The sequence below is a fragment of the Lissotriton helveticus genome, chromosome 5_1, assembly GCF_964261635.1.
Source record: "Lissotriton helveticus chromosome 5_1, aLisHel1.1, whole genome shotgun sequence".
NCBI lineage: Eukaryota > Metazoa > Chordata > Amphibia > Caudata > Salamandridae > Lissotriton > Lissotriton helveticus.
In genome coordinates, this window is record NC_136065.1 from 842,558,793 (window position 1) to 842,580,351 (window position 21,559).

General features: G+C 46.7%; 1 protein-coding gene across 3 annotated transcripts in view; it reads right to left on the bottom strand.

Moving 5' to 3' along the window:
- The window catches only part of LOC144753407 (uncharacterized), a 211,230-nt gene extending 190,659 nt beyond the window's left edge, over positions 1-20,571 (bottom strand). For all 3 annotated transcript variants that reach the window (XR_013594343.1, XM_078641107.1, XM_078641106.1), the window contains exon 1: positions 20,452-20,571. The gene's annotated coding sequence lies outside the window, so the exon portion shown is untranslated. The remainder of the gene's footprint in view (positions 1-20,451) is intronic.
- Positions 20,572-21,559: the final 988 nt, after the last annotated feature.

Here is a 21,559-nt window from a genome sequence, read left to right on the forward strand (position 1 = left end):
CGAAAATGAAAGTGCTAGTTGCACAGTCTATTCCTCAAGACAGTCAGAAGAGAGGTCCGAATCAAGCCAGTCATCCTGCGGCTCCCGTTAAAGGGAACTGCAATTATTGTAAACAGCCAGGTCATTTTATAAACGAGTGTGCAGTTCTGAAACACAACATAGCTACTGGTAAGACTAAAGAAAGACCACGTCCGCCGAGACAAGAACAAGTTTCACAGACTCCTCAGTCACAGAATGCACCACAGACAGTTACAGTACCGCAGCCTATTGCTGCAACACAGCACGTTACATCGCAGATGTACCAGTATGCACAGTCTGAGTATCCAGAGTACCAGTCATATTCATGAAACAGCCTAGAGAGGGAGGTAGGCTTGCCTCTCATCGAGATTCCTGTAGACCAAGAAGGTCCCTATGTTCATAGTCAAGTATTAGGGAAAGACAGAAAGTTTTTGATCGATACAGGGGCAAGTAGGACCACAATTAGTCACGCCGAAGTTCCAGGGGCTCCGCTCTCAGGCTCAAGAAATGTTTCCCTTGGATTTTCAGGAAAACCCATAGTTAATGAAATATCTAAGCCAGTTACTCTAGAAGTAGGTCCATTGTCCCGTACTACTGATCTGTTACTTACTAAGTCATGTCCAGAAAATCTATTAGGCATTAAGACACTGAAAGAGTTAGGTGCAGTTATTTGCTGTTCCCCAGAGGGAATACGTCTGTTCCTACGCGACTTTAAGGGTCACTATGTATTACGAGATTTTGATTCCAGATTGTCTAATGTTCCGCAGCATTTATGGGCGCAAGGTCCAACTGATGTAGGTTACATGCAAATCACACCCCATCGTGTGACTCTCAAACCAGGTGTAGTGTTACCACGAATCAGGCAGTACAGATTGCCACCTGAGGCTGTAGCAGCCTTATCCAAAATTATTGACGAGCTCATGGCTCAAGGAGTAGTTGTAGAAACTGACTCCAATGTGTGTAATTCTCCGATCATTCCAGTCATGAAACGTACTGATCCAAATGCACCCCCAGTATATCGATTAGTGATTGATTTACGAGAGCTTAACAAATGTATTATTCCTCAGTACCCAGTTGTCCCAGATATTTCTTCCCTGTTAACAGCCATTGATTCCGAAGCCATGTTTTTCACTGTTATTGACCTCAAGAATGCATTTTTTAGTGTTCCAATTCATCCAGACAGCCAGTTTCTTTTCGGATTCTGTTTAAATGGAAGGAGCTATATGTTTACACGCGCTCCTCAAGGTTTCACAGAAAGCCCTAGTATTTACAGTCAAGCACTCAAGAGACAACTAGACAACATTCACATGCCATCTGACACTGCCCTGCTCCAGTATGTCGATGATCTACTGATCACAGCCCGTTCTGAACGTGCTTGCGAGCGAGCATCACTTACAGTTCTGTATTTTCTAGCCGAGATGGGGCACAAGGTGTCACCTTCGAAGCTTCAATTCTGTGTCCAGCAAGTGGTATACTTAGGACACTTGCTGTCCAAGAGGGGTAGGCAGTTGACACCCGACCGTATCCAGTTAATAGCGAGTCTTCCCCAGCCCAGAACCCAGAAGGAGGTACGTGCCTTTATCGGCCTTACTTCTTATTGTAGACAATGGATTCCCCAGTATGCATTCCTAGCCAAGCCACTGATACAGTTAACGACACAGGAGGCAGCCGTATCGACTGTCCTCCCTTGGACATCTGACCATACACTTAGTTTCAACGAGTTAAAGAAAGCCCTATGTCAAGCTCCAGTTCTAGCTACACCGAACTACAGTAAGCCTTTTACACTTTTCGTTACTGAACGCGAAGGTACAGCATTATCTGTCCTTACACAAGATCAAGCAGGTCAATACAAGCCCTGTGCTTATTTTTCGAGCACATTAGATCCAGTCGCCCAGGCGTTGCCTGCGTGCCTCAAGTCAGTTGCAGCCACAGCACTAGCTATCAGACAAAGTGATTCTATAGTTCTAGGACATTCCCTGACAGTACAAGTTCCACATTCAGTAGAAGTTCTTTTAAACCGAACACAAACTCAGCACTTGACAATTGCACGTCTAACAGGTTATGAATTGACACTGTTCCAGCCACACATAGAAATTAGACGCTGCAACGTCCTGAATCCTGCTACACTGTTACCATCAGTTAGTTCAAATCCAGACACACATGATTGTGTGGAAGTAGTTAACATTACGACAAAGCCAAGACAAGACCTGACAGACATTCCGTTACCAGATCCTGACCTGACACTTTATGTGGATGGTTCATGTATGAGAACTAGTACAGGAGAACTAGTCGCCGCATATGCAGTGACTACTGACACTGAAGTTATTGAAACACACCGTATTGATACCCTGTCCGCTCAAGCAGCAGAGCTAGTTGCTCTGACACAAGCCTGTATACATGCCAAAAACCTGAAAGTTAATGTTTACACAGATTCACGTTACGCATTCGGAGTTGTACACGACTTCGGAGTGCTCTGGCAGGAGAGAGGTTTTATGACTTCTCATGGAACCAAGATTCAGCATGGTCTCCTTATTCAAGCCCTGTTAGATGCCATACATTTACCGACATCTATTGCTATCATGAAATGCAAAGCACATACGAAAGTTACTGACATTATTTCCCAAGGTAATGATTTAGCAGACCGCACAGCCAAGCGTACAGCACAGACTCCAGACATCCCAGTTAATATGACACATACTCCAGATCCGATTACATGCATGACAGTTAAGGACCCTACTCAAGATGTCATAGATATCCAGTCACATGCTACTCCTGATGAAATCAAGAAATGGTCTGTACAAGGAGGGGTCCAGACAGATCAAGGATGGTTAACGAAGGGTAGAGCCACATGGTTCCTCCCCGATTCTATGGTTCAAGTCATTATCAATACCGCACATAGTCCAGCACATTTAGGAGAAAAAGCTATGTTAGACAGTATCCAGAACATTTGGTTCAACAAGCATTTACGAGCTGCAGCCAAGCAGAAAGTTCGTACCTGTATGATATGTTGTCAGTTTAATCCAGGTAAAAGTGTCCCGGTGGAACAAGGTGGTTTCCAGCCCCCTGACCACCCTTTTGAGGTCCTCCAGATGGATTATATTCAAATGGAGCGATGTCGAGGTTTCAAGTATGTCCTTGTAGTTGTATGCGCTTTGTCCAGATGGACAGAAGCATATCCAGTCCCAGATTACACAGCCGCGACCACTGCCAAGCAGTTGGTTCGTGAATTCTTCCCTAGATATGGACTCCCTAGGGTCGTATATTCTGATAACGGCCAGCCATTCTCATCTGAACTCATGAGACACGTTTCCCTGTTGTTAGGGTACCAGTGGAAGTTCCATTGTGTACGCCATCCAGAAGCAGCTGGACTAGTCGAAAGGCATAATCAGACTCTGAAAATCCGTATAGCAAAAGTCTGTAAAGACAAAGGTGTGGACTGGTTAATAGCTCTGCCAGTCGCTTTATTTTATATGCGTATGGTCGCACATTCCAGATCAGGTCTGTCCCCGTATGAGGTCGTTTTCGGCCGCCCCCCTAACATGTGGGGTACTCCTAGACCCCGAAGTATTACCGATGTTTCATGTAATATGCTGACAGATTACCTAGCTTCCTTGATGTCTGCCCTCAACTCATGTCGTTCACAGGTTGCCGCCGCATTTCCAGACAATACCGAGGTGGCACCGCACGAGATCGTTCCAGGCTCCTTGGTGATGATCAGAAATTTTGACAGATCAAGTCCGCTGGAACCACGTTGGAAGGAGCCACGTCAGGTCCTCTTGACCACCCGAACTGCCGTCAAGTTGGAAGGCAGGAAGGGGTGGGTCCACCTTTCTCATGTAAAACTTTTCAAAGGACCGAAACCAGTCTTCAAAAGCATTTCCGAGAACATTTCCCAGGATTCGAAGGATTGCCAGAACATTGTTTTAAAGGACTGTCCCGCACCAGACACTATTACAACCCCTCCCTTGTTAGAGAAAACTCCGCAACAGGAGTATAAGTTAAAGCTCAGGTCTAATAAGTCAGCCAGTTTGATTGTATAAGTCCTCCCCTAGGTGAAACGGTTAGACTGTTTCTGACATGTATAAAATAGACCCCCATAGTGAGAGAGTCAGTCAAAGCTCAATGAAATGTATCGTTTTTCTGAGTTTCATATTATTCATCAGCCTAATGATTTCCTGCACCAGCTATGCTTTCTATCTGTGTTTTCCAGTTCCTCATGTAAATATGTCTGCTCATGCTACAGTAGAACACATGTTTAGTGATCTGCCTCCTCACGAATATTCATACCGCCTCGCAATGCGTAATAACACATTTATCCGTATGTTACATTATTCACACCAGACCAGCAATGCCACTAATTGTTGGGTGTGTGGTCGACTCCCCCCTTTCCAGACACCGAAGGGAGTTCTGCCACTCTTTCCTTATCCATTCTCACACAATGGTTCGTGTGGAGCATGGTCCACGTTAACGTCATCCTCAACAGATATGTCTTTTCTTAACAGTACATGTTTTCCAGACAAGCAAGATCTTCCCCACAGAACAGGTTTAGATTTAGAAAATGAAGTATATAATTTAGGAAATTATTCGTCGAATTTCATGGTCCTGAATGTTCAGTCTGATACTACTCCAGACTCACCCGCTATTTCAGTACTACCAGTCAAAGGCGAATTATGTGTCCGTAGTTATGGTTCTGTACATATAGGTCATAGTGAATGTACTACTGTTATCCAGTATAGTGACAGTGGGAAATCTATTTTCAAAGCTTCACGTCATTCTTATTTTATTTGTGGTCAAACTGCATATGTCCGTCTGCCCCTCGATTGGGAGGGAACCTGTTACATTGCTTTCCTACTGCCACCTGTTTTTCTAGCCCCACCTGACTATCATAGGAATTCTTTCTTAGTACACACTAGACACAAGAGAAATCTCCCGATTGTCGATTATACTGAAACCGCCGCAGAGCAATTCATTGATATAGATAAAGGTGTTTTCCCTTATTTAGGCACAGTTGTAAATAGTAAGCTAATCCGTAGGTTAACAAGAACCCTTGAAGCAGTAGTAGATGAGACTGCCTCTGCTCTAGGTAACTTAACTGAAGAGCAATCCTTTATGAGAATTGTCGTTTTACAGAATCGTCTCGTCCTTGACGTCATACTGGCCGATAGGGGCGGGGCCTGTAGAATTCTCGGATCTAGTTGTTGCATTTTCATTCCAAATAACGCACCGTCTGTTTATTCAGCTATAACCAGACTCCATAAAATTGCCCATCTGTTACACCAAGATCCAGGCACCTGGACATGGTCCGGTTGGTTCTGGAATATAATTTCCGCGTGGGGTTGGAAAGTCCTGTCCTTTTTAGGTATTGCAGTAGCGATCATATTTAGCTGCTGCCTCTGTATACAATGTGGCCCTGCGATTTGCAGCATGTGTGCTACCTCTTGTATTCCTAGTCCCAAGCCCCGTTCTAAATCTCGTTCCAAGACAATTCGAGACGAGCAAATGGTACTGTATGAAATGATAGACGGTATCATGAATATTGATGTTTCCTGATGGAAACGTAGTGACAAGGAGGGAATGTGGAAAAGTAAATTTTGCCATGTTCTGTGTCCCTACGCCTCATCCATCATATGTTATGTGTGCATGATCAATATGCATATGTTATTCCCCATTTCTGATTAAAGACGCAATTACAGTTGTGTCCACCTCTGGTATGCTATTTTCCAGTCCTCGTGAATACTACGAATATCAGGCCTATGTAAGTAATGTTGCCACGTTTCTCAGTGTGCACGTTATTCCATTATAAAGTCCCCGTTTCCAGGCCTCAAAAAGGGCCCGGACCACAGATTCAGCTCCTGTCTCCTGAAAGCCTCGCTGAGGAGCGATACAGCCCCCACCTGTATCCTCGACCCTTCACTTACTTCCTGCCTTGCAGTGCCCGGTGCACCCCGGCTCTGCCTCTGAGTCTGCCAAAAGTATGTTATAGTTCCTGCTATCAGTTCAGTCCTCCTCCTCTGCATTCCTAAGCTACTGAACTGCATCAATAGTTTCCGTCATTGTCTAGCCTTCTCGTCTCCACGTTAGAGAAATACTGTATTTAATGGTCATTTAATATTCTTCACGCACTACATGTAGAATAATGCATGGTCCAGTCTTAGAATCAAGTTAGCCTTTCCCCTCATGACTTCTAGTTTATATCAACATGTTCCCTAAACATTAGATACCAGATAGGGTTTAGGTACATGTCGCTCCGACCCTCCAGACTTTAGTCTCTGCTCCTAGCACAGAGTTCGTAGCCCCCAGCTTCTCCTAGTAATACGTCATTGCTAGTTTTCGCGCACCATTAGGTTAGAGGTCCCGGCTCCTTAGGTAGCCCCCTCAAATGTTTCCGCCCATTCATGACATATTCTGTTACGTTTCGCATCACATGTCTAGGTGAACTCCCAGTTACACCCACTTTCACTGTTATCTCTCGCGACTGCTACGCGTCACGCCTTCTGCTCCACCCACTGCTACGCCTACTGCAATGTAATGCTATGTGTTTGCGCTATGTATATAAGTCAATGTTATGTTATTAAATGTTAGCGCGCTCATCCCAGACCTAGCCCCAGCAGCTGCTGGGCCTCTTTTCCCCTGCTGGGCCCCAGTTGTCCTGCTGGGCCCTGTCATTCTGTTCCTATGCAGGTTGTCCTGATCCTGTCCTTATGCTGTAATAAACCTGCAGAAACTCCTACTACCTCGAATCTTGACTCTTATTTATTGAGCTATCTGTTATGCTATAAGTCTAGTCAAAAATAGGGTATTATTTATTTATTTACCACAGGTGTCAGCAGGGGCTCAGCCTTACTTGGTAATAAGGGATGGTGGAATAAGAGATCGCTGGTACACCTTTCCGATTCTCAGGCTGGTTCTTTACTCAAATTGTCAAAACAGGAATTGGAGGCTGCTGATTGGACTCAGTGGTCACATGATACAGCGTCCATCGTTGAAGATTCCTCCACCTCTCGGTGTCCCATTGTATATTCCAGTCCGGAATGTGTCTCTGTCCCTGGTTCTGTTCTGACCACTGCTGACACCTATTCCTTACTATTGGAATTGGGAATTTGTTGTAGAAGATTGCCTTCCAAATTGAATGATTACGTTTTGTCTTGATTCTGCATTTCTTTTTGTAGTTTACTTGTTGTATTTGCTTTCTTACTGTTAACATCACTCCTACCAAAGGTTTCTCGTTTTCTGTTTTTCCTTTGAGGAGAGGGAGATGTTGTAGTGTTTTGCCATTGCGAGCATCTTCGTGCCAGGACCAGAGCACGAGGACGCCTCGCTCTTGTTTTGTAGTGTCTTAAATATGGTTCCACGATCTGATGCTGTGTGCTAGGATTCCGACAATGTTAATCAGTTGTCGGAAATCCTGGTATGCGGCGGGAACGTCTGGTTGTGGGCGCTGTTGAATAATTAATAAAAAACAATTACTCACTTCAACGATTTCCGGAGCCTTCTTACTACAGAAACCCCATGAATAGGAGACTGTTCAGCAAGTGAACAGTAGTAGTTCCTGTTGTGTGGCTGTGTGTGGGGCCTGAGGGTGGCCTGATGATTGATCAGTCGCTTGCGCAGGGGTGGAGACGCGCAGTAGTAGCGACTGAGTCATACACACAGTGCCAGTCGGAAGTGACGTGCACGAGCGCACGCCCTCCATTTATTCAGCCCCGCAGGCCACGCCTGGCCTGCGGATGTAGAGGTGCGTGTGCGTGCGTCGCCTAGAGCGCTAACAGCACTACATCCCTATCCAACTATACAAATTTTTCCACAATGTCCAAGCATTATGTGCCCAATATATTTCACAGTTTGAGCACGGTGCTCTGTACTTGCGTGTCCCTTGGTGACGGCTTCAGGGTCTCAGCTGACAGGCATAGTCCTTTAACTTCTGACTTGGGGGTGGATTGGGCCGCAGGTTGTACCTCGGTATGCTGCCTGCTCTGTACTTGCGTGTCCCTTGGTGACGGCTTCAGGGTCTCAGCTGACAGGCATAGTCCTTTAACTTCTGACTTGGGGGTGGATTGGGCCGCAGGTTGTACCTCGGTATGCTGCCTCTGCCGCGTTCTCTGGTGCGGGGTGTGTCCCTGGTGGGGTTTGACATGGCTGGGGCTCCACACTCTGACTGAGGCATCATCTCTCGGGTTCCTGCTGATGAGTCGCCTTCATCCTCTTGTGTCATGGCTCTGGGCGATTCACTGGTTACATCCATAGTATCTGGGTTTGTCCTCGGCCCAGGGGATATTACTTTGAACCAGGAGGTGTTCCTCGACACTTCCTCCCCCTACTTTCTAGCGGTCACCATGGTCCCTTTCGTGGCTGTTACGGTCCATGGGCCCGGTTCGTAGAAGGTCTGGAACTTCCCTCCAGGGCGTCTATTTCGTATGACTACTTGAGCTCCCTGGCACAGTCGCCGTGGTGTTGCTCTCCGGCGCTGGCTCGCTCGCTGATTGTTTTGTCGCCTCCGTTCCTGAGTCTCATCCGTATTGTTCAAGACCGGCACCGCCCCCGGGAAGGAGGTCTCTGCGTTGGCCTTGGAACATGAGGGTCCACGGGCTCCTCTGGGTGGTGCAGTGAGGGGTTCCTCGGTATTCCCGTAGGAAGTCATGCAGTCGTTGTTCAGGATCCGGTTGTTCTACCACCGCTATCCGGAACATCTTATTGAGGGTCCGCATAAATCTTTCTGCCTCCCCATTGGCTTGCGGCCACTGAGGTGTAATGCGCCGGTGTGTGATACCTCGGGCCTTCAGGAATGTGGCGAACTCCGCTCCCTGGAATGGTGGTCCGTTGTCGCTCTTTATCTCTTCCGGGTAACCGAACATGGAGAGCAGTTTTTCTAGTGCCGGTCCCACATGCGTGAAGGCCGTGGAGTTGACTCTCTCGATTAGCGGGTACTTTGAGTACGAGTCGATAGCCACCAGTGTGTGTCCTTCCCCCGGGAAGCTCCCGAAATCTAAACTGACTTTGGTCCACGGGGGCGTGCATGCTTCGTCCGTGATTATCGGGGCCGGTCTCTCGGGATCACTCGTCAGTTGGCAGGACATGCAGTTCTTCACATAATCCTCCACCATGGCTTCCAGTTCGGGGAACTACACCTTCTCCCGCATGCGTGCCTTCATTTTCGTGGTGCCTTGGTGGCCACCGTGAGCAAGTTGCGTGGCTCGGTACCTGAGGCGCTGCAGTATCACCAAACGTGTTCCCCTCAACAGCACACCTTCTTCCGTGGCGCTGAGTTCATGGCGGACATTCCAGAATTTCGTGAGGGCCTCTTTATCTGCTGCTGTCCAGGTGTTAGGAGGGTGTAGGTAGTTAGCCCAGGATCCTTCCTGAACGGCTTCCAGTGATCTCATGTACAGGTTGTCATCAGCAGCCGCTTCCTTGATTTCAGCAATCGTCATGCATTGGGGACAGGACGTGAGTGCTACCCACTGGGCGTATTCCTCACAGTCGTCATCAATAGACGCCGGCTCTTGAGGTAGCGGGTGGCGCGACAGATAGTCAGCCGGATTTTTGGCTCCTGGTCTATACACCACCTCCATTCCATACGATTGAAGCTGGATCACCCACCTCTCAATGCGTGGTGGTGGGTGCGGGCGGTGACTTTGAAGAGGGGTACTAAAGGCTGGTGGTCTGTGACCATGACGAATGAGTGGCCTTGTAGGTATAGGTGAAAGTGGCTGCAGGCCCACTTGATTGCCAGGGCCTCCCGCTCGATTTGGGCGTATCTGGTCTCGGTTGGGGTCAAAGCCTTACTGGCAAAGGCTAGTGCTGTCCATTGGCCGGGCTCGTGCTCCTGGGTCAGGACTGCTCCCAGGCCCACCGGGCTGGCGTCGCCAATCACCTCGGTACGTTTCTCAGGGTCGAAGTAGGATAGCGTGGCGTTCTCCAGGAGAGCGTCTTTGATGCCCTGGAATGCTTCGTTTTCATTTGGGCCCCACTGCCACATGGCGTCCGTTTTGGTTAGCGCTCGTAGGGGTTCGCTTCGGGTGGCTAGGCCCGGTATGAATCGGCCACAGTAGGTGGCCATCCCGAGGAAGCTTCTCACCTCCGTTGGTGACTTTGGCGCTGGGGCGTCCTTTATGGATTTGGATTTCCTTGGGTCAATCTGAATTCCTTCCTGGTTAAAGACGTAGCCAAAGAATTCAATAGATGATTGAAAGAATTGGCATTTGTCTTTGTGGAGTGTCGCTCCATACGTGCTCAATCTCTTCAGGACGTCTCGAAGGTGTTTGTAGTGTTCGGACGCGGTGGCAGAGTGGATTAAAATGTTGTCGCTGACATTGATAACCCCTGGCAGCCCAGATAGGAGCTCTCTAATAGTGTTTTGGAACACCTCAGCCGCTGAGGATATACCAAAGTTGAGGCGTTTGTAACGCCGGAGGCCGAGATGAGTGCTGAACGTCGTGATGAAACGGCTCTCCTCCGCAAGGGGTAATTGATGATATCCCGCATTGAGATCGATTTTTGAGAACCATTTTGATCCATTTACGTCAGCCACTATGTCGTCCATCGTGGGCGCTAGATGTCTTTCCCTCCGGATGGCTGTGTTTGGCAGTCGCATGTCAATGCACAGGCGAATTTCGCCCGGTTGCTTGGGCTTCTCAACAATAACCATGGGCGAGACCCACGGGGTGGGTCCCGTTACCTTTTCGATGACACCAAGGTTCTCAAGTTTTTCAAGTTCCTTCTCCACCAGCGGGCGGAGGTGGAATGGTATCCGACGGTGGCGCAGAGCTGTGGGGGAGACGGATTTATCAATATGGAGTTTGATGGGGTTGCATTTAATGCACCCTAGTCCTTTGAACAACTCAGGAAATCGTTCCAGCAGTTCATCCACTTGGTGGGCTCGGATACGGTTAGCGAACGCTATTAGTTTTAGATCCTCTGCAGTGTGGCTACTTAGCAGGGTGTCGGCTTCCCGGTCAATTATGTGAACTGTCGCCATTATTTCAGCCTCATCCGCTCGGATAGGTATCACGATCTTTCCCTTGAGAGGTAGCGGTGTATCTGCTCCATAGGCGAAGATTCTCGTTTTGGACCGTAGGACCTCGGGCCGAGGGCGTAACTTGTTGAATTGTTGTAGTCCCATGACATTGACGGTGGCACCCGTGTCGATGATGGCTTTCACCTCATTTTGTCCCATTTGCACCACGCATGTCGGTTGTGGCCGTCGTCTCTGCTTAAGTTCCCGGGCAAAAGAAACGACGTATGCCTCCTCATCTTTCGAGTCCGAATCGTCATAGATCGTGGGTAAGTGTTTCTCTGTCTTCTCCAGGGGCGGGGCGGTTAGCGACAGCTGGCGGACGGGTTTTGTGGGCGTCCATGACTTCTTGGGATTCCTGGACTGGTTCTTCCTGCGGCAGACTGCCGCGAAGTGGTTTGGGATCCCGCAGTTCCCACAGGTTTGTCCCTCGGCCGGGCAGTCCTTAGCCGCATGGGGTTCATGGCCGCAGTATCCACAGCGGGCCTGAGGTGAGTTTCTCCGGTAACCTTTCTGTGCCTGACCACGTGTCCGGGGCCGCACGGCGTCTGCGCGTTCTACTTTGATAGTTTCGGTCTTGACGGGGGTTTTGTGTAGGGCCTGTTCCATGGCCGTTGCTCTGACGTCTGAGAGCTCGTGGGATCTGGCCAGGATGAGAATGTCTTCCAGAGAAATCCCTGGTTTGCGTAGGATTTGGCCTCTCAACGTCTTGTCCCGGCACCCCTGAATAAGTTGTCTCCTTATGGCCCTTGGTTGATCCTCGTCGGTGGAACTGGCTAACTCCCTGACGCGGTTGTGGAACTGGTCCATGGACTCTCCGTCCCGTTGGCGTGCTTGCCCCAACTTGAATACCTCAAAGTCCACGTTTAATTGGGGATCAAAATGGCCGTTGAGGGCGGCAACAGCGGTGGCATAGCTGGCTGCAGCACCCGTGTTAGGGAGATGTTTGAAAAGTCTGAAGATCTCGTCCCCTGCGTAGTGGAGAAGTAGGGACCTTTTCACTGCGTCATCCGTCTCCCTCATGACCACGAAGTAATTTTCTAACCTTTCCAGCCAAATTTTCCATCATGGCGAGGCCATGGATGGGTCGACCGCTTCGCTGAAAGGTGGTAGTACCCCGGCAGCCGCGTGCTGGAAGGGAATGTTGATGACAGGCGCCACAGCATCTCCGTCCCCCATGGTGGCGACTCCCAATTAAGGAGAGGGTAGGCCTCCGGTGCGGTCAGTCCCCTAGTAAGGCCACGGCAGCGCGTGTACCTGTGCAGGGATTCACCCGGCTTGCCCTCCTCTCGCAGCGTCTTCCGTCTGCACCACGTGTCTCGCGGCTGGTCAGAATTGGGAGAGTCGGGGCCGCTCCAGGGTATCTTTCCAGGCCTCCAGAGCTCCAGCAGTGTCCCCTCCAGGCGTCACCAGGCTTCCCCAGGCCTCAGCAGGCCGAAAACACGTTGCACGCGAGATGCGTGGGACTTTGCCGGGTGTTTTCCCGCTTCACACGCGAGAAGCGTGAGGAATGGCAGGGTGCGGCGGCTTCGCGGACCACGCGAGATGCGTGGTGGACGGCAACCTGTCGCCGTAAGTGTTCCGAAGGTGCAGTGGTGGCCAGCGGTGACAAGCACTCCTCCCGTGGGGCAGCAGAGGGGAGGAGGGTCACGTCCCAGCAGGTGGGAAGGCAGCAGGGAGGAGCGTGCCGGCTCCTGTGGACCAGGTGTAGCAGCTGGGTCACACGCGGTAGGCACCGCGGAAGGGAGCAAACCGCTCCGTCGGGTCACAGGTGTACGGGCGAGGGTTGGGCCCCCTCCGCTCATCGCCAATGTTGTGTGGCTGTGTGTGGGGCCTGAGGGTGGCCTGATGATTGATCAGTCGCTTGCGCAGGGGTGGAGACGCGCAGCAGTAGCGACTGAGTCATACACACAGTGCCAGTCGGAAGTGACGTGCACGAGCGCACGCCCCCATTTATTCAGATGTAGGGGTGCGTGTGCGTGCGTCGACTAGAGCGCTAACAGCACTACAGTTCCGAAAGCGTCCCAGTGCAATATATGAACCCATGATAAAGCATATTACACGAGGTAGGTGACGATTGATCCTATATCAGTACATCAATGCATAGCATATTGATACAGGGTTTGGCTATTTCTTTCAGGCGATTTGTACATCCTGTATGTTTATGTTCGTTTCTAAAAATTGTACAACAGTCCTTAAAATATCATGGTTAAATAGCCCAGTGGGTGAGATGGTAAAAGACAGCCATTCAGATGAAAATAGCAGCATCTACTCTGAAATGGTGAACTTTAACACTCCTTGGATCTATTTACCAGAATAATGCCATGCAAGCTCGAAGTGTCTGCAGGCACAGAAAAAATAATGACCTTCCACCCCCTCTTCTTTGTCTTATTTAGGTGGAGCGCTCACAACAACACTGTGAATGTGATTTATCCAGCCTCAAACCAGTGAAGCACGCTGCAGGTGCTGCCCCGCAATAGCCGCCAGTGACAGGAACACACCTATTCTTAAACATTCATGCCAACCTTATAGAACAGGAAAGAGGTGGATTTTGAAAACAAATCAGTGGAAGCAGGGCTTTAAGTGGGATGAAAAAACTGGGGGGTCTCTCATAAGGGCGTGGCCAATGTAATTAAGGGCGTGGCTTAAAAACACGTACGCTAAAAATCTGTGCTTAGAATAGTGTGCCGCCCAACTTATATCTTGCTGTTTCTGTCATTGCATCCAGATACATAATACAACAAGTAACATCATACCTACAACAAGCCAAGACTATTGGCTTGGTCAATGGTTGTTAGTTGCATAAGATAAAAAAGCAGCAACTATGGCTTGTAAATAACATTGAAAAAGCTTCCACTTAAAGTCTTTAAGTGGAAGCTTTTTCAATATTATTTAGATTCTCTTTTTGAAACTCAGGGGCAGCAACATTGTCGTGGACACCACGACATTGTTGCTGCCCCTGAGTTCCAAAAAGAGAAGGTAAATCCAAAGAGAAAATGACTCTCTTTAAATGATTTCTCTTCCCTTCCAATGCTCACCAGGCATGATGTCATGCCATCACTTCTCCCCTAGTGAGAAGTGTGAGCAGGCGCACATGATGTGCCTGCTGTCACCGTAGCCTGTGAAAAAATGGACCACCTGTGCCAGGGCACAAAACAGAGCCCGATAGAGACCCGTTTCGAGGCCTCCATTTAAAAAACTGCCGGTTCCAGGCACCAGTGAGACCCAGCCCACTTAGAGCCTTGGGTGGAAGCATTTTTTCATGGACTTCATAGAAGTAAATGCAATTTCAGACGGTAGTCAGATAAAATAAAGCGATTTTCTTTTATTTAAAAAAGATCTAGAATTTCCTGCCTGAATCTGGTCTATTGGCATGCATGTACTAAGTAATGTGCTTGTGATTTGGACACGGACTGTCAAATTCAGTAATAGGCACACCTGTATTTATATCCATCTAGACTGTCATTCAGATACTTGTGTGAAATTCAGTGGCCTTCCCATCTATTCATTAAGGTGTTATATATAATTATGTTTCATTGTGCTGTAGACATATTTACGCTGTGTATAGTGTATATCAGCCAGTGCTTTAACTTTTTTTTCTTTCAGGTGGCTCTGACGTTTTGATTGTTAAACTTATTATTCACTAAGTTTTCTTCTCGTACAATTTTATATTAACGTCAGCATGTCAAATACTGTTCTTCCACCTTCATTCTGCATGGACCAAGAGAGTCAACCATGGGCAGATGTGTGCATATGGACAATGCACCGGAAATGGTCCTGGCTGAACACTATTCTCGGAGGACAGGCCTAAAAGTATTTAAAACCTAGTATGCATTGTCATTGTCAAAACAGCCAATACTGAAGTTTTTGTATCTGCAGTTAGACATATGGAAATTAGATATGTAGAAAAAAAGTAAATACTGTAATGGAGTGGGTTATAATCTATTCCAGAAAACAAGGAGGCATCAGTACTGCAGTTAATTTCTCCCTTAATAATCAGTGATAAGGCTCCGATTCTAGATTCCCACTCCCCATCTATATACGAACTGGTTCTAGGGGAAGAGGCAAAGGGTTGTTTATTAAAATTTGTTGAGCCCAGCTACTACAAAAGAACGAAATTTAAAATCTTAAAAGCTGCTGTTAGGGCATGGAAATCCATCAAACGAATTTTCGATATCCCTAGAATCATGAGATATACTCCCTTGACTTCTCTTCATATTTTTCCATTTGTGGGTACAGACAGTACTATGAAAAGATGGCGCAACTGTGGAATCGTTCAGCTCAGTGATCTTCTACACGATAATATATTCATATCATTTACTGAACTTCAAATTAAATTTAAACTCACGAATATTGACTACTTTAAATACCTACAGTGGCATAGCTATTTCAGTTCATTATCCGAGCAAGAACGTATATCGTTACAACGAATTTCCTTGATTGATTCTATGTATCAAAGAAGGAAAATTGGTTATTTTTATAATCAGCTGTTTTCCCAACATTCTGATGATCTACTTTTCAGACAAAATCTTTGGGCTGAGAAATTGGGATCAAATTCAATTAAGATGGAGGAATCCATCCATATGTCTAACTCTATCCTGCTTTCAGGAAGGAGTAGAACTCAACATTATATGGTGCTATATGATCTCTATTATACGCCCGCCAAAATCTCAAAATGGGGCTCTTCAGCTGGCACTGTTTGTAATAGAAGTGGGCTGCATGCAGCGGACATTGTACATATGTTCTTTTCATGTCCGCATTTAAGTAGAATTCTATCAGAAATCCAACATTTTCTCTCCTTGATACTTGGAACTCCTGTAATACTCACATCAGAGCTTGTTTTGATAGGAATATCCTCTACATCCATGATAGACGATCATAAAAAGTTACTATTTATATCTGTTGGGATTTTTCGTTCATGTGTGACTCAAGATTAGATTAGCCCAGACCCACCCTCCTTCTCCTCCTGGAGAGGGCGTCTGTTGGCAAGATATATTGTGGAACGAGCTATATACAGAACGAAAGAACGTAAAAGAAGGACAATGGGAACTAAAATCTGGGAACCGGTAGAGCGTTGGATGGAGGGGGAAAGTGGGCCAGCAGTCTAGACTATCAGCTTTATGAGACAATAACTGTTGTTTACTTAATGTATAATTCTTTTTTTTTTCTCATATCATGTCTTTGCTCTCTTTTTTGCATAATTCATGTTGTACATATGAAGCATTCTCTACTGTTTCTTTTTTTTTCCTTTATGTTGTTCTCATTTTTCAAATATACGTGTAACCTGATCAACCCGCAATAAAATAATAAAATTGCAAAAAAAAAAAAAAACAGAAAAAAAGGAAAGGAGGAAACCAAAGAAGATCGTGTTGAGTTTCTTAAGTCTCTGGCTTCAACGTATGACTTTGAACTTTTAAATTATTTATGAGAAGTCCTACATGGACCAATAGCAAGAGGCTGCAAGTTGGTTTTAAAAGTGTTTCTCCACTCGATCTTAGTTTTCTATTTGGGACATATGGGGATACCAGATTTCTGATTTTCCTAGGGCCCTTACTGTGTAGAGCTCTGTGCGTTATAATCAATCCCTTAAACTTGATTCTGATCTCCGCCAGGAGCTAATTTAGCCCATTAAGGAGCTTTTTGGCGGATTCTCGAGCTGGGGCCTTGCACAATAATCTGGCTGCTGTATTCTGGACTACCTGGAGTTTGTTTGTCACATATTTTGGCGCGCCCAGAAATAGTGAGTTTCCATAATACAGGCGTGATGTGACCAGGGAGTGGACTACAGTCTTCATGAACTGTGTTGGAATACAATCTAAGATTTTGCGAAGTCTTCTAAGTAGTCCAAAGCATGTACCAGTGACTTTCTTCGCTTGGGTCATTATTGAGAGGTTCTTTTCTAGCCAGAAGCCTAAATTCTGTGGGGCAGATTTACATGGCACTTGCGATGCATTTGCACCGCCGCTGAGTCACTTCTGTGACGCAGCGGTGGCGCAAAGCAAGCCATGCTGCGACGGATTTACAACTCTAGGGAGATGCGTCAAGCCGCAAATCCCTACGCACATTATACCTGCGTCAGGCATAATGTGGGCTTAACATCACAGTGTGGGCGTTGCGTCGCAGGAAAGCCTCGGGAAAGTGCCTGAGTGAAATCTACAAGATTTCACTCAATCACTTTTCCAACGCCACTGCGTCAAAACTTTGCGCCTGCTTGAAGCAGGCTTAAGGCATGATGCACAATGTGAAAGACAGGCTGGTTTGGAACAATGCTCGAGTTGCGTCATGCTTGCAACATGACTCCAGCACTGCGCTAACCTTACGCCGGCAGATACAACACTGATCTGCCTATCCTTGCGCCATGGCGCACCGCATTGTAAATGCGGTATATCCGTGGTGGTGCAAGGGTAGTTTTGCGTGTTGCAAGTTTTCTGGCGCATCCCTGCTGATTTGCAGAGATGTGCCAGCCCTTGTAGATCTGCCCCATAATGTGGTCCTTAGGCGTAGGTGGGCTACCTAGACAGTCCGGCCATCTTATAGATGGCCTAAAGATTGTACTATTTTCGAGGATCATTAGCTCCGTCTTGTCCCCGTTTAACTTTAGGCAGCTTTTCGTCATCCATTCCATGATTTTTTCCATGCATTCCTGTTTGTTTTTGGGTCTAAAGAGATCACCAACTGCATGTCGTTGGCATAGGACATCATTGCGATATCAAAGCAGAGGGCTATCTGGGACAGTGGCTCCATATACACATTAAACAGCGTGGGGCTCAGCGAGGAGCCCTGTGGCAAACCACACTTTAATTACATTATTTTTGACAGAGTGGAGTTTTCCTGGACTTGGAATGTTCTTCCCTCCAGGTAAGAGATGAGCCATTGTAACATCATGCCTCGTACCCCGATGGTCGAGAGTCTGCTTCGCAAGGTGTGGTGGTCCACTGTGCCGAAGGCCGCACTCAGGTTCAGTAGGAGTAGGGTTGCCGAGTTTCCCTGATCCAATGTCATTCTAAGTTCATCCACCACTGCCAAGAGAGCGGACTCTGTGCTATGTTGTACCCGAAATCCCATCTGGGTGGGATGGAGTCAAGTGATTTGTTTCAAGGAACTCAGCCTGGGATTTATTGAAGTGTTTTTTCACGAGCTTGCCTACAAACGGCAGTAAAGATATGGGGCAGTAGTTTCCTAGTTATGCCAAGTCTGCATTGGTTTTTCTTTAGCAGGGGTTTGAGTATCACATGTTTCCAGGCTGCAGGGACAACACCCGTCTCCAGAGACTGGTTCATGATCTTGATTAGCGAAGGAAGAATGACAGGTGTGACTGTTTTAAGGAAGTGCGGCGGGGCTGGGTCAAGAGGTGATCCAGACTTTACTTTGGCCATCAATTATTCTACCTCTTCTGCTTCTACTAGCGGGAGGTGAGTGATATAATTTAATAGGGAGTCTGTTGACTGATCTTCCCCCCTTGTGGTCCCTTCAGAAGTAGTTGGCTAAATCTTTGCACCTCTCTTCCGAAGACTCTATGGGGTGAAGGTCCTGGCCTGGGGAGGTTAAGACCTTGACTAACGCATACAGTTCCCTTGAGGAGTTCTGGGCCGATTTAATTTTCTCCTCAAATAACTTAGCCTGTGTTTCTTTAATACCTTTGTGGTAGATTCTGATGGCTGATTTATATTTGCTTTTAAGTTGTGGGTCGTAGTTTTTCATGCTGTGAATGTGCACAAAATTAAAATGGATGAGACCATTAATAAGAAAAGGTGAAGGATTGTTTCTGCGATGTTCATCTTTGGGGCTTTGTTTAGAATTACATTTCCTGGTGTCTTAGGAAAAGGTTCAATGCGACAAAAAAATGCCTTCTACAGTTCATGGGTTTGTTTTGGAGTAAATTCTTTATTCCTATTTTACCTTACCTTGTGTATAGCATACAAGGTGTGTGGTTTTGCAGAGAGTTGGGTGTGTATGTGGTGTATAAGTGTTCTATGAGCGTTTGTGGTTTTATAACGTGTTTGGTTTGAGTAGTGAAATGTTAGTAGGAAGGACAGTTGGTTTGAGCACTTACTGTGGTGGCTGTACTTAGCTTGTCTCCTTTATTCTGGGAAATAAATGTTGTTGGAGAGTTCCCTTCGAGCCCTGACATATTTCCACCTCTTAACTTAAGAGTATTACCTGCTACTGATGACACCATACAAGACCACACACGTTATGGGCAATGTCTTCTTGAAAGAGGATGAGGCAAGTGCTGTGCAAGTGGGAGTTCCCATCAAAATCTCTAAGTTGCAGAAAATACTTAAGCCACCCAGAGAACACTTATGGCAGTTCTGTAAGCCAATTCCTGCAACAATCAAATTCAGGTCTACCTGCCTGACAAACAGGGCTAATTCAGTTACTGACTCAGCCTAATACAACCATAAGATATATCCTGTGCACAGATCTTTTTCCACCTTTTCTCAAGTTCAATTTTGCCCCGTCCCACAAACACACCACAGCCCAGCAATGGTACCACATTTCCTGCCTATCAGGGTAATTTAGCCCTCCACACTGATGGCACCCTTAACTGTGTGCATAGAATCATCTTAACTTAGAACTGGCCCTTCGATGGATGGCGAAGCAAAAATCCACATAGAAACGTATGAAAATCTATTTTCTACTACACAATATAAGCTAAAATCTAAAAGGGAGGTAGCTGCTCAGTGGCAATCGGTGGCACAAGTGCAGCTGGAATCCTGCGCCGCCAGAATAGAGATAGGGAAGTTGATCAGACGAGATTCAAGGTAAAATATGATCTTACTAAAACGGTCTGTGACTAAATCACCAGAAGCAACACAATAAATAAATACTGCGTGCTCTGAAGCCAACAGCTGGAGGCATTTAGTGCATTGCAAAACCTTAAAATGACATGCCATACTCTCTATATGCCACCCTGAAGCAGTGAGGCATGGGGAGCGATCATAGTCTTTCCATGGGCTGAAGACGATAAAGTCATTCGTTCATTTATGTAATAAAAAAAAAATATATATATATATATACATATATATATATGTATATATATATCACGTACAGAGAGCAGGTAAGTGCTCACTCAGGGGATCAGTTGTCTAGCTGAGATTTAATACCAGTGTATATATGCGTCAGTTAATTAAGTTATTTTCCACCTACTGCAATCTCTTACATTCTCTTACTATACACCCTTGAGAGAGTTAGAGCCCACACTGATTGGCATTTCACATTTTGACCATTCATGTAGCAGAAACCTCAATATGAAAATGGCCCTACGTCTAGTATATTAAGTGATATTATTAACTGATGCTGATGAAAGGCAAAGTTGGTCAGACTGAAGTTAATTTACAGGTTACGCACAAATCACCGGCTTCAGAAAAACCCACTGAACTGTCATGCGACTTAAAAGAGTCCGCTGCTCCGATTCTTACATTTAAATATCCCGGAAGGAAGGATCACTCTGTTGATTCATCCCGTGAGGAGGCGCAGGTTTGGGCTACACACGCTTCGGGCATCGATCCGAGAGACCAGTCCGTTCCACTCAGGGAATGTTTCAGAATGTTCCGGCAATGTGTAAGCAAAGCTCTCACAATGCCACTATGACGTGTCTCGCTGTCTCGCTTCCGTACACCAGCCTGGTGTGAATCACAGTGCAGCACTCCTAAAACCTGAGGCCGGAGAAGTCCTCAAAGCTTTCCTTATTTCTCAGACTATCAATGCCAATCAAGCACGGCGTTAACATTATCGCCGCTTTAGCGGCAGAAAACTGCCGCTAAAACGGCGATAATGGGCTTGGTAATACGTAGAGAATTCCCATAGAAGCCCAAGTTCACACCAGAACATGGGCTTCTATGAGAATTCACAAGGGCATATTATCAAGCCCATTATCGCGCAGTTTTCTGCCGCTAGAGCGGCGATAATGTTAACGCCGTTGCTTGATAATATGCCCATTGTTTGGAAAAATCTGGTGTAGCGTGGTGATGGCGGTGGCAAATGTGGTGTTGACTTACGACCTTTTCCGACAGTCCTTGGAACGTTATTGTCGCCTGCATGGTAAATGGACTGCTGTCCATACCCTGGGTGCTTGGGTAATATGTTTTGTCAATCAGTGGTATGATTAGGCCTATTACTTACTCTCTATCAAGGATAGAGCAGCACACTGGTTCCTGTCGTGTGTTTGTCCCCTGTTATGTGAATTTCCATGTTCTGTGATACCCGAAATATTCTGTTTGCATGTCGAATGTGTGTATATGCAGTGAGTTTGCAGCACATGGTTAGTCGTATGACTCTTTTTGTTGTAGAGTGGGAGTACCAGTGCGACCCATTTTTGTACACCATGGTTTGGCATGGAACAAGATGGAGGCTGGACACAGCTTTCCCAGACAGTGGCAGTGTATTGCATGCGTTCTTGTGGCCAGAGTGTGGCGATCCAGTCACGGAGGTGAGTACAGTGGAGACAGGGCCACCTTACACAATTTAGGCACACATTCCCAAAGATTTTGTGTCAGGTGTGCAATACTTTTTTAACGCAAACCCGAC